This window comes from Xenopus laevis, chromosome 5L (genome assembly GCF_017654675.1).
Source record: "Xenopus laevis strain J_2021 chromosome 5L, Xenopus_laevis_v10.1, whole genome shotgun sequence".
NCBI classification, from domain to species: Eukaryota; Metazoa; Chordata; class Amphibia; order Anura; family Pipidae; genus Xenopus; species Xenopus laevis.
The window spans coordinates 70,224,571-70,238,271 of NC_054379.1; the positions used below are offsets into that span (position 1 = coordinate 70,224,571).

The 13,701-nt window shown below is 36.6% G+C and overlaps 1 long non-coding RNA gene across 1 annotated transcript in view; it reads right to left on the minus strand.

Annotated features, from left to right (window-relative positions):
• Positions 1-13,701, minus strand: part of LOC121393697 — a 91,609-nt gene that overhangs the window by 11,908 nt on the left and 66,000 nt on the right. The window contains exon 2 of the long non-coding RNA XR_005961268.1: positions 1,587-1,698. This is a non-coding gene — a long non-coding RNA (uncharacterized LOC121393697). The remainder of the gene's footprint in view (positions 1-1,586; positions 1,699-13,701) is intronic.

The window sequence follows — 13,701 nt, forward strand, 5'->3', positions numbered from 1 at the left end:
AGAAGTCAGGAAGCCCAACAAGGGTTAAAGTCCAAGTATGCAGTACAAATAGGAATCAGGCACAATCGTTAGTAAAAGTCCAGGCAAGAGTTCAAACAGGCAGGCAGATAAGGATCAGAGTCAGGATCACAGGAGGAACCAAAACCATGAATCAGACAGACAATAATACACCCAGGTACTCACGGGATAGAAGACCTATAATTGGGCAGGGTTTCAGCATCCAGGGCGCCCTTTTATTACAAAATCCCAACACCAGCGATGACGTCATCATGCAGCGACGCCGCACCCATTTGTTCAACATGGGCGCCGCCATCTTGGATTTTCATTGCGACCGCCGGGGAGGTAAGCAGCGCCATTGGGTGCTTCCAGCAGTCCTGACACTCACACAGGCAGCTTTCCTGTGTCTTTTTCCCAGACTGGAGCTCTCCCCACTTTCATTGAGCTGCCTTTTAATTATCCACCTGAGATGCCTCAGGTAGACCCAAAAGACCCAGGCTGGACTAGCAGTCCCAGCCCTCTGGAACCTGAGACATAAATAAGCTCCATCCTGGACTATACTAGTGGTGACCTCACCACAACAGGTATGGGAAACCTTATCTGGGCTCGTAGAAAGCTACTAATTATGGAATGCCATCCCCCAAGTTATTCTAATGTATAAAAGTGGTCTTATTTTTCTTTTGTAATAAAAAAGTACCTTGTACTTGATCCTAACTAAGCAAAATGAATCCATATTGATTTCAAAGCAATCCTATTGGGGTTATTTATTGTTTACATGATTTTTAGCAAACTTCTCCGCCCCCATATAATATAATAAAAGGCACAGTTGCAGTAACCCATAGCAATCAATAAGATGTTTACTTTAAAACAGGTGACCAGTAAATTCTACCTGCTGATTGGTAGCTACAATATGTGTAACTGCACCTGGGCAAACTAAGTGCCTTTTATTATATAACCAATTTTAAGGTATAATAATCCAAATCAAAAACCCAGGTACCAAACATTGTGTATAATAGATCCTGTACCTGTAGCTGTTTTTATTACATTGGGGAAAGTGAGAGGAGTGTTGAAATAGCTGTCGTTGTAGTGTTAGAAATGGGGTCAAAGTAGTAACAGTCACTGAAATATGTACTAATATTATAAAGACATCAGAAAACTAAAGAGATCTAACCGGGTCTGAGTTGCAAAATTCTTTTTCCAAGTAATGATAAAACAGTACCTGTACTTGATGGTTTCATAAATCCATATTGGTGGCAAAACAATCATATTGGTTTATTTAATGTTTAATTATTTTTAGTAGCCTTAAGGTGATACAGACACTAAAAAGCTACTCTTCAAAATAAACATGGGGATCAGATAGGCAATGTAGATGGCAAATACTTTTATGGCAAAATTATAAATAGCATGCAAAAACAATGTTATGATAGATGTATAAAAAGGTTTCATTTCTGGTGTCAGTATGTCAAAAAATGGCCAGCCAAGTTGCATTGAACTCATATCAGAAGGAAACATACTGTATATTTTGTAAAATGTCTCTGTTTAAATAAGGTCTATGACATTAGAAAATATATGAGAGGCCATTTACTTACCTCAGGTGCAGTTGCAGGCTTACAAAAAATTTGACTCATCAGTGCAATTTGCATTAGGTGCATCTCCCTCCTCGCAGTCACAATGATGCTGTAGTTATGGGAAAATGTTGCACTGTAGGTATAAAAACATGTGTCCAAATTTGTGCTTTGCTCTGGACTTGCAGTAAGAAAATAACCCCTATAAAGTCTTCCAAAGAACACACCATATGTCTTCTAGCTCAGCAGTCCCCAGTTTGAAGGATGACTACTAGAATTACAATTCTAGCTACAGGTTTCTCTACAGACTTGCAAAAATTCTACTAAAAGCAGAACCCTAAGTAGACAACTAACTATAATGTTTCTCTTCCATGAAGCAGGAAACTTCTGCTAACATCAGTCTTCACCAATGTCCTTTTGAGGCCCCAGAACTTTCTGCAGTGGTACCAACAGATAACCCACATTGTACAGACAAGGGTGAAGCTAGATAGTAATTAAGGTCAGGAAAAAAGGTCACGGCAGGCAGCAAGATGCATAGTCAAAGACAGGCAAGACTCCTTAACAATCTAAATAACCAGAAGCCAGCTTGGCCAACATAAAATGGTAATTAGGAATTTAAAGGCACACTGGCACCAAAGAAGGCAAAGAGAAAATGATTGCCCCCTGGCATCTTAAAATGCATATCACTATGAATTGGCATGAGCACAGCACAATTTCATCTGAGACATGCGCACCCGTGTAGAGACAATGGGGTTCCCATCTGGGGATCAGTGTATCTGGAGGTAAGGGGACATGCACATTTCAAGTCTACTGTTACAGAACTTTTTGCATTCCCTTAATCAAAAATAAATAAAAAAACAGAGCAATCCATCTGGGCACAGGTTTCATAGCCATGTAATAGGCAGCATGAGGATAGGACTGTGGAAAACTCCTATTTGCTTCTTAGTTATGCATTATTTGTGCAACTGCCAAGGGAAACAGCCTGCCTTAATGCAGGGAAAACGTGGGTGGCACTTTATTGCAGTGAATTCTTTTCGTTAAGAATAGGTAGGTGTAAGGGCACCCATAATTGAGTAAATCTTAAATAAATGCAGCTGACTTTTATGCAATACAAAAGGGAACATTGAAGTAAATACAGTATATACAGGTATATACAGGTGTGGGACCTATAATCCAGGTACTGCTTTATTAACAGAGAAAATGCATTTTTAAAAATGTAAATTATTTGGTTAAAATGGAGTCTTCCCTTAATTTTCTGGACATTGGGCTTCCAGATTATGGATCTCATGCTCAAACTATAATGCTTGATCCACCCTTCCAAAGGCAATTGTTGTAGGGAAGATTCAGTCTACTAATGTATACAGTCAAGATATTTTTTCTCATTAATAACAAAATATCACATCATTTATTAGCAGGTAATGTGTTACTAAATGGTTAATTCCATAACAACCCTTGGTGTCCCAGAGACTTGCCCTTATGCCTTTCTCTTTGCTTTCTCCTGCTCATCATCAGCAAGTGTTATAAATAAATATGAATGCAGTTCAGGTCTGTCCTTTGTATCATGGAAGAAATAGTAATCGTAGAGCGTATATGAGGTCAGTTTAAAAAAAGCACTGACATTTCTTACTTTATGGGGATCTCCCTGGTTCAGTTTCATATTCCTTCAGTAAGTAAACTGGCATCTCAAATGACTTTTAGTGGAAGCTGCACAATGCAACAGGTGTGGAAGACAGCTTACTCTTATATTACCAGCCCTTGTGCATTAGTTATGGGTTTTTAGGAAGTGTCTCTTTGGGACATAACATAAAAATAGAGCTGTGAACAAATCCTACAATGACATAAGCATGTAATGAATTGATAACCATAACTAATGTCCTTACACTGGAAATAGTTTCTGTGATCATTTCAATGCCCATTATTGTAATATTTCTAGCACAGAGGTGTAAGTACTTGGTCTTTACTTGAGTAATAATCTATTTGTCAAATTGTATTTTTAGAGCCAAACAAATAATATGCTTATAAACGGTGCTTAGTGATGTCATTGGTTATCATCTGTGTTTAGTGATAATAGTGCAATTTGTGTCACATGACTTAAGGAAATGTTCACCCACTTTCTGTTCATCCATATGGGAGTTTTAGAAGTGTATTAATGAAATAGTGAACTGCCCCTAAATATTTCACAGCTTATCAAAAAGCAAACATCACATTGTTTTTTCAACGTATCTTTTATCACATTAAAAAATCACAATAAAAATCTTTTGGGATCCTCACAAATTACAAAAGCATCAAGCTTTTAAACTTCAAACATTCTATAGAAACTGAAATTCTGCTCATAAATGAATTTTCTACAATAATTTGACAGACTTTTCTCCATTTAGAGAATCATGACAGCTATTTGTGCTTTGAGGGCCAGTTGTAAGGCTTGGATCTTACAAAGCTGAATGATTTATAATGTTTGGTTTTGCAAAACTGGTTATTAAATAACATATCATTCAGCACTGAGCAAAGCTAAATCCTGCAGTTCTCATAATTAACATCTCTGGCTGTTTGATACAGATAGCAGAAGTAACCACAGCATAGATTAAAATTTATAGAGGAACCACAGAATTTTGCCTAGCTGTAATCTAACAAAATTAATTCCTCCAGCACTTGACAGAAACACAGAAAGCCGTGAAGCCTTTTATTGTCTTCTTGTCGAAGCTGGAAACTCACTCTTTTTTGGAAAATCACAGTCACAGATTTTCAGTGCTAAATTAGGTATTAGATATCGCAAAAATTGACAAAATTGTTCCACAAATTGATTCCATTCTTTAACATTATCTGTATCAAGAAACACTCTTTGCAGTTCTATATCAGGGGTGATTCTGGAGCCCAGATTCTGACCCCCTTTCACTCCGTGCTTAAAAATCAGCATCAGAACGGGTCACGGAAGGGGGGGCTGCATCGCTAGTGCAATGAAAGCAATATCGCTTTCTGCACTAGCGGAGCCGAATTTCTGTTTTTTGCGGCTTTTGCTTCACCTTGCCTCATGGCAGGAGTGGTCCTGATCATTGCACACTGCATCAGTGTATCTGTACTGCCTCCTGGTCTGTATTGTATGCAAGTGTGCTTATTGACATGGGAATATTGGATGTGCCACCTTCAAGCTGGTGGTAATTCCAGGGTTCCCACTGTCAGCTGTGACAATAGGTGCAGCAGACTTGCAGCTAGTGGATAAAAGGCAAATGTCATAGCAATATCTAGCGGTGGAAGTGACACAAACCCCACTACCGCCAGCTGCAATAATTTTAATGCATTGGACACAACTGCGCAATTGCTGTGCTTAACCACAATAATAATAGGCACACACAAACTAAAAAAAGGCACAAATCCCTTTTAAAAAAATATATTTTATTAGCACATCATATTTGCATAACAGTTAAAAAATAAGATAAATCCTAAAGAATAAATCAAAATTATTTCACAATGTATTGACATGTAAGATCATAGGAGTTTTCATATCAATAAGAATAAGAGAAGAACAGCTCATAGATAACCTGTCAATGGAGAGCACTGTATGCTATTTGCTGTAGTTCTGCACTGCTTTCTTTGTACATTAAGCATATGCCATCATAATTCAATGCCTGCTTAAAGTAAAAATACTGGAACATTACCCAAAATAAAAATAAGTTCTCTTTACAAAACTCAACTTCTATATGTAGCTTGCATACTGTATCAAACATATAGATTTATAAATGCTTTCAATAGTTTATTTTGTACTTTTGTACATAGTGATGATTATTACTCCCTATGAAATTACTTTGTCTAATTTGACGTTGAAACAATTTGTCCTTTATTTTATTCATTTTGCTCTATGCACAATATGAAAAATGGCCCACTAGAAGCCAAACATATTCCATGTGTGTGGTTCCCAGTCCTTTATCAACTCAAGTGATGTGTTATGGTTAGATTTCCAGAATATTAACACAATATGGCATAATACCGCACAATTCATCTTAATATAGTTTTCTTTTTCTTGGTAGCACAACAAAAGTCTCATTATAATGAAAAAAAGTAGCTATTCTTGGAACATAAATATTTTGTTTAAAATGAATTTCAAGCTAAAAAGAAAGTTAGCTATCCTATGTACACAAATACAAAAACTTAATGACCTATTTATTATAAAAGATGAAACCATATTTCCTTACTACTTATTTCAGATTACTTGAGCTTTAAATGTCAAAACTACAACTAACTTTTACTTTCAGCCAACCTGTACTTTTTTCCATATAGACCAGGGACGTCCAACCTGCAGCTGTTGAGGGGTGGTAGGACATGAAGGTCAGGACAGTAAATGTCCATGTGTTATGTTGAATGTTATGCTATCTTGTACATGAAGGATTTGCCATTATATCCTGACTCAATTCCAACTCTCAGATTACAGTTCAGAAAATCACTCAGTACAGGATGAATGTAAAAAGCCCTCTCTGGTTCCTTCTCTGTTATATGGGCCCACTCCCTTTCAGACTCATGTCTATGGTGGTGAGTTGCAGTTGCCCTATCATGTGGAGTTAGGCTTATCCTATGTCCAGCCAGTGTGATTATAATTATCATGGGCCAGAATAAGTTCCCATCTGAAGATACCTGTCATATGAATTCACAGAACTCTTTTTTGGAAGTTCTAGTTAAGAGAACCAGAAGGTTTATTTTAGCAGGTGCATCTAGATCAGACGACATGTTTCTGCTTTTTTGGATGCTTTTGTTGTTGTTCAGCCTCCTCCTCCTTTTCAGGCTTTGCTTCTTGTACTAGGCCAAGACTTTAATTCATTTTTTTGGACTTCCTGGTCACATCTGAACATATGGCCTCTTCTGGGTTGGGTGGTAGGCCTGTCATCAAGATCTTTAATTCATTTGCCACCCCTCCTTTGCTTTTTTCACCATCCCTGAGACTCAGACCATGAAAAATTATGATAAACAAGCTTGACATCCTGCCTGGATTTAAAGCAGGGATCTGTAGATGATGTGTAAATTTCTGTGCAATCTGCAATACCTTGCTCTTTATGAGCAGATAGGTTTATGGTTCAATTTTTTCCCATCTTTGAGCTTTCAGGTAATCGTAGTCTGCTTCAGTTAGTTTACTGTGGGCTTTTCTCTAAAATACCTACTGTAGCTCCGAGCTCATTCGCTCTCTATTGTACGTCAAGTGCTATGATTCTACGTCTTTCCCTAGTATTGACCTGTTCTGACCTTGTTTTGTTCCTGTTTTTGGGTTTGCCTCACAATTCAGTCTACAGTTATTAATTTGGTTCTGCCTTTGTCCATCTGACTATGCTTAGCTCTGTCCTTACCTTATTTACTGATTCGGCTATCTGCAATCTGACCAAGTATGAGGTGTAAAGGAATATTATACTATTTAGCCTATGATTAAGCGCCTTTGTGCACTAAATGAATAAGGCTTTATGTCCTATATTTGCCTAAACTAAATTCTGCAGTTATTTTACTCTGTGGGAGTGCCTGCTGTTCTCTACATGGCTTGATACCTCCAGCTTGAGCTGTCAGTCTGGGGCATGTGCAACCACACCCACGTGTAACCTGGAAAGATTCTCTACTTTCATGTTTACACATCAAGAATTTCTCTATCATAATTTGAATATTGTACTGAGCTAAGATTCTGGTCTGTTGATACCCAGTGTAATGACAGATTTTTATAGCCATTTCCAAGTAGACTTTTTCAATGGAATCAGAGATTAATACTATCAGAGCTTGTCTTATTATATGCTGCCCACCTCTTTAGGTCTTACAACTGAAGAAGCCACTTGGATGAGGGGTGAAACGTCAAGAAAACTCAGAAAGTCCAGTAATGCTCTTTGGATTTTGTAAGGAATCAACTGCCTTCCAATACCTTGTTAATGATGTCCTGTGTAATGTTGCCTTTTACATTCCCACTGCCTGTTTAGATTAGATCCTGATCTCCTCTATAAAAGAGCTCATCTGTCATGTTAACCATATCCTTTACCATCTGAAAGAGAATAAGATTGAAATGGTTTCTTTTCATCAATCAAATATGCTTTTAAGTTGAAATGGACCCTGCCAAAGTTTCCTGTTGAACTGTTTTTTGGGCTTTGTCAGTAACTACAGATGTTTTAAGGTTGTTTTAAGGATTGCTACCCAAATCACAGCTCTTATGAAAAAAGAGGCTAAAGTCCTGTGGATTTCTGAGGCTTAATATACTTTGCCAGAATTAAACAGGGTTTAAAAAATGCTATAACACTACCCCAAAAGAATCATATATGCATCTATTTGACTAAAAGTCCAAAGCATCAAAGCCATTCCTTGAACTTCCGCATTGTTGTGCTTGTTACCACTGCCGTTTGGTCTCCTATTAAATAGTTGCACAAGTGAGTCTATTTAAGCAGGGGAACCCTGATTCTATATGGTACCCAAAGTGGCTTGCGTCACTAGACACAGAGTGCTTGCATTTACATGCTTCAGCAGTATTGTTGCCAGGCTTTCAGATTTTGTTGCTGTGGTCTGTTTTAGCTTCTTTCTATTCCTGATGAACTGATATTTCCATGGATTTTGTTGTGGATCTTCATTACATAACATCATGTTTGTGGCAGTTCTCCCATAATCAGGGCAACTGGGTTGAGCATCATTCTTCCTTGGGAACAATGATTCATGAGTCCACAATTTTCTTTACAACTTGTGGTTATGGTTATGGCCCTAATCCTGCTGCTTTCCCTATTTTTGTTGAAGGTGAATGCAGAATCTCTAGTTTGGTCCCAGGTCCATCAAGCCTTGACTAAATCTATTTACCTTCTCTAAAAAGCTGCTGACAAATAATTGTCCAGCAACTGCCTTTTACATTGGTGACATATGACATCAAACATTGTCAACCCTCTCCAAAGTGAGAGCCTAGTAATATTAAATTGTTCACAATTACAGTCAAAACGAATCTAACAAATCATCAGTCCACTAAGAAGCCTCTGTATAATAAGCTGCTCTTTATCTAAAAAGATAACAGGCTGTAGCTGGGTAAAGGAAGGGGTGTTATATATGCAGAGGGCTATTCAGTGGACTGTTGATTTGTTTGGGAACAGAAAATAGAATGTAACTTTAGTTTAGAGCAAGAAATCACAATAATTTCTTAATTAAAACAATAAGCAAGAAATATGTTCAGCACAAGTTTATTCATTAAACTAATGATGAAAAATGGGGTATCCTGCACCTTTGAACAGCAAAGGAGAAAATAAATAAGCAAAGGAAGAAAGCACATAAATCATTGTTATTTACCCACTACTTTACTTTTAGTTTAATTATATATCCTCCCTTATAAATTTAAAATTTTGTTGGGCTAAATTATTAATTCCTTTCCTTACTTTTGGGATGTCTGATTTAATCAACAATTGCATAATTATATCTCTGGAGATCTGTAGCATCATAATGTTCTGCACCGCTCAGCGGATAAAATCAATTTCTCAGGTCAGCATGATTTCTGGAAAAACATCCAGTTCTTTGTGATTAAGATAAAATAAAATTGTGGGTTAAGCAAATCAGCTTCTCTATTAAATGCTTTTTAAGTTGCTCCATGTGTTCATGCAGGAAAGGAAATGTACTAAATAGCAACAAAAAAAAAATCTTTTTCAAAGAAATTTTTTGCATTGTACTTTCAGAGCATTTTGAGAGATTATAAAGTGTGCTGGAAAGCCAAGACTGAAATGATTTAAGGTCAGCTGATCTACGGTCAGTTATTTTGTAATCCGCATTCCGAGGAAACCCCTCACGGTAGAGGGTAATTCACAAATACCCCCTAAAAGACAGTGAGGACAAACTGTCTGTCTAGGAGACTGCAAGGTGTAAAGCCAGACAGAGCTAAATGAATAAACAGCTAACTAAATTATCATACCCATGCTATAGTGGAGTGGTCTGGTTGTTGTATGTCCATAAATATCTTTCAGATAATTACAAATAAAAAATCCATTGCATCCATCCATTAATTTATCCTTCTTCTAAAAGAGTCCAAACACTCCCACATTATGATGATCTATCTCAGGGTTAACCAATATTCTGATAAGGTCAGAATAATATATGTGTTAGTCTTGGGGTGTTTGGACATTTCCCACCTGACCTGTCTGCTGAAGTGTGTGTTTTAGTGCTTAGCTGGAAACAAAGTCTGATTAGCCTTCAGTAAGCTTCGATGTACAGAGTCGGGTGCTTGTGGCCCTTAAACAGGGTCATGGCAGCTTTTAAGTTTTGGTGTGTTGGGGCTGCTTTACAGGTTAGCGAGGAACTGCGTGGTTATACATGTTAGCCTTTACAGCTGCAGTCTGTGGTGGCACACGTGACATGAGTTAATAGGTATTGGGTTAACTTGTACCACTGCAGTTATTGTACTTTCATTTTTTAGTTAACTGCTTAAAACGTATCATTGTTGACATAGTTCAATGCACTAGTTGCAATCTTTGTCAGTAAATGAGCCCTTGTATAGCTTCGTAGGCATTCACCATTACTTTGAGGCATTTTGATGGCATGTTAGTAGGTGTATTCTGATAATTAGATGGCATTAAATCATTTTCCAAATTTGTAATACACTGTGTTTTAAATTCAAGATCCTGAAAATATTTGAATGGATTTGTTTTTTGCAGATGTTTCTTGACATCGCAATCTGTATTCTTTTTCATGCAATAATCCAAAAAAGTCAGGGTTTTCGTCCGACAACTCAAAGTCGTATGATTCGAGCATTGGATTCAAAAAAGTCACATGATTAGAATTATCTCATGATTTTTTCAAGACTTTTCCCGCAAGCTTTCAAGCTGATTTTTTTATATATGAGTTACATTCGTGGATCTGAGTTAGGTCAAATTGTTTTATTAAAAAATGCGATAAATTTATGTTTTAGTAAATGCCCCCAGATGAGGGAATGTAATATGTTTTGATAGAGCTAAAAACCTGCGCAAAGACACTTGCAAAGTTGCAAACAAATAGCTTTTGCGAACATTCATAACACGCGTAATTAAATTTCGCAACTGCAAAGTCCTTTTAGCGACAAAATATTTAACAAAACTCCAGAGCAGGTGTTAACACTAAATCTTTGCTTAACGAAAATGCGCAATATAATATTCACCAACTGATTTTACATTGCAAGCTAAACATTCGTAAAGATGCCATTTTAAATAACGCTTGTGACTTTTAATTACATTCCTCCTTAAATGTATAAACCCCATACAAGCTCTTGAAAAATAATACTTTTTCCGCAGTGATAATTCTTTTAAAATATAAGTTAAGGTTATAAAGATTGGGAGAAAGATTCTTTTTCAAATTTAGCTATTTATCATATATCTTAGTACAGCGTGTTGGGCTATGGGATCCTTAACTCGTCCATCATTTTTTCCATCATGATTTCAAAGAATCCAAACAACACCTTATAACAATTTCACTAAGGATTTATGTTCATTGTCAGTCCATGTACTGATTTTAAAATGTTCATCAGTTGGTATCTATTTTTATATACTTTTTTATATATACTGCCTGTATAATAATATTTGTGAGGATATTAAAAACTACTTTTTATATGTGTAAACACAACTTATGCGGACAGTAAGGGAAAGTGGTAGAATTTATGTCAGCTTAGTTCTAAACAGTTTTCTTTTGATGAAAACCCAGTTTATCTGTGAGCACTCTACACATGTCTTCTGTTAAGCAGTGAGCACAACTAGGTACAACGTGACTTTCTACTTTCTGCTTCTTTGTTATAGACATGTCTTCACTATGTTGCAATAGGCTTTCTTTCAAGTTCATAGCACATATAAAAATAACATCACCAGTCATGATGCATACAAAACTAAAAAAAATATCTGTTTTATTAAAAATGATTTTTTTATAATTTTTCTTCACTTTTTAGAGGATTGAGAGCATACTAACAAAATATTTGGGTATGTCATGGAAGAGTAAATACAGTCTTTGGCCATGCAGTAAAATAACTGAAGAGTAGCAGCTTCGGGCTTTATAGATAGCACCCCCATAAAGCTACTTAAGCTTTACCCAGTGTCACATTTCTGCCAGTAACAGCATTATCTTTCTACTATGACAGTGTGTTTGTCTATTGTTTAAAGCCAAGAAGTGGCTATTTTAATAGCAGGTCAAGCCTCAGCCAAATGTGTTGAATTGAAGGCCACCATGGAAGAATGGTATGATATTGTCTTTCCTACAGCAAGTGAACTGCAGTCAGCTTAGGATAATATCCATTACACTGTAATACTGTATTATATTACAGCTCATTCAAATACCTAATTGACTTGCACATTCAACATTTATAGACATAACCTAATTTGGATGAAAATGATAACTTTAAAGTTAAATGTTTGCAAAAAATCTAAAATAAGCACTTTGTCTAAACCACCCCAACCAACTATCCCCTTTTCTGAATTTACGCTGCAAATGTTGTACTATTACATCATAAAACTAATAATTTTCAATCACACTCATATTGTTCCTGTGTTTACATAACAAATGCAGCATTAGTTCATTATAAGCTCTAGCCAACATAGCTCCTGGTCCTCCTGTTTTATTTTGTAACCCTGATTGCACTTTTTTGTGAAATTATGTAGTTTTAGATTTCATTACCAAGTACCCTAAATATTTTGGATTTCTACATGCAAGCAATAGTAGTATTGAAAGAAAAATCTAAATCAGTGCCAGGTTGCTTTAGGAAGTAGGCTCTTTGTACAAGAACATGGTTGGAATGGGCTGGCTGGACACAGAGAAAAAACCCAGTGGGCCCTGGTCCTCATGGGCCCCTGACAGCCAAGACCTGCTCCTCTGGCTGCCCCACAAAGACACAATGTTCTAAAATAGCCCAATGCACACCTTAGCAAATTTAGCACACCATGGTGTATGCAAAAGCAAAAAAATGCTTTAATATACTTAAAACATACATATAGCAATATATCCATATTACAAACAATAGCGTGTACATACCACCAGTGTTCAAAGTACAAATCAGCAAATATGTTAAAGCCGACACGTTGTGCAAAAGGTGAGAAATCCCAACATTTCGGATAACCTAATTTTTAAGGGGTTTCTAGTGTGAAAAACAATGCTGAAATGTTTAAATAACTAAAAAGAGGAACAAACAATCCATGAAGTGCACATGCCAAACAGTGACTTTCACTATGTCAGTTCTGCTGACATCACATCAGCAGTCATGACTAGCTGTTGGCTAAGGGTTCTGTCAATCAGACTCCCAGGTGGAAAAGAAAAAAATAACCACTTGCTACACACAAGCATTCTGCAAACATTTTGATGTGGCACAAGTCCTGTGATGTGGCACATGTGTAATGTATTGTGTAAAATAAAAGGGCAGATCGGTAGGCACAGCTTTAAGGGTCCTAGTCTTTGGGGGTATGCAAACTAATATTACTGCTCCGTATGTCACAGAGGTCACAAATCTTAAGTCTATAAGGTATCCCAAAAATTTGGGTGACTGATCACTTCTGCTCTGTTTATAGCCTTCATAGTTCACATTGCGGAATTGGTTATGCTTTATGCCTTTCTTTCTAACACTCTAGGGCAAGTGTGTGACTCCACTGATTATCCTCTGGCTTCTTTTCTCTTTCCCAGGGGAAACTCCTTACAAACATATTTACACACACACACGCAGCAGAATGAAACTAATCTGCAGGGAAATAAATGGCCAAATATTTGACCCTTCTTGCAAAATGCATATGCTTCTTCTTCAGGCTGCAGTAAACCACAGTATGAACATAGTACTGCACTCATCAAGTCATGAAATAAGTTAAATATAAAAAAAAGATATCCAATAATAAATTGTATGACCTGAAGAGTTTGGTATTATTGTGTATATATAATATATATATAATATATATGTATTTATTTCCTGCTTAATTGTGGCAAACAGCTAATAAAAAGAAAAACCTTTGCTTGTACTATTGTACTATGAAAAGGCTATGAACAAACTTGAGCTTTAGCTTCTGTTGCAGATATGCACATGAAAAGAATGCCAAAGAATGTCAAAGGAAATAATATTACATTCTGCTCTAAATATTTTAATGTGTCGAATGTAGTGACGGTGGCCTGATAAAAAACCACTAGAACACCCCAAAAATATAAATAATTTATTTCCTGCATTCAGTTTCTGTAG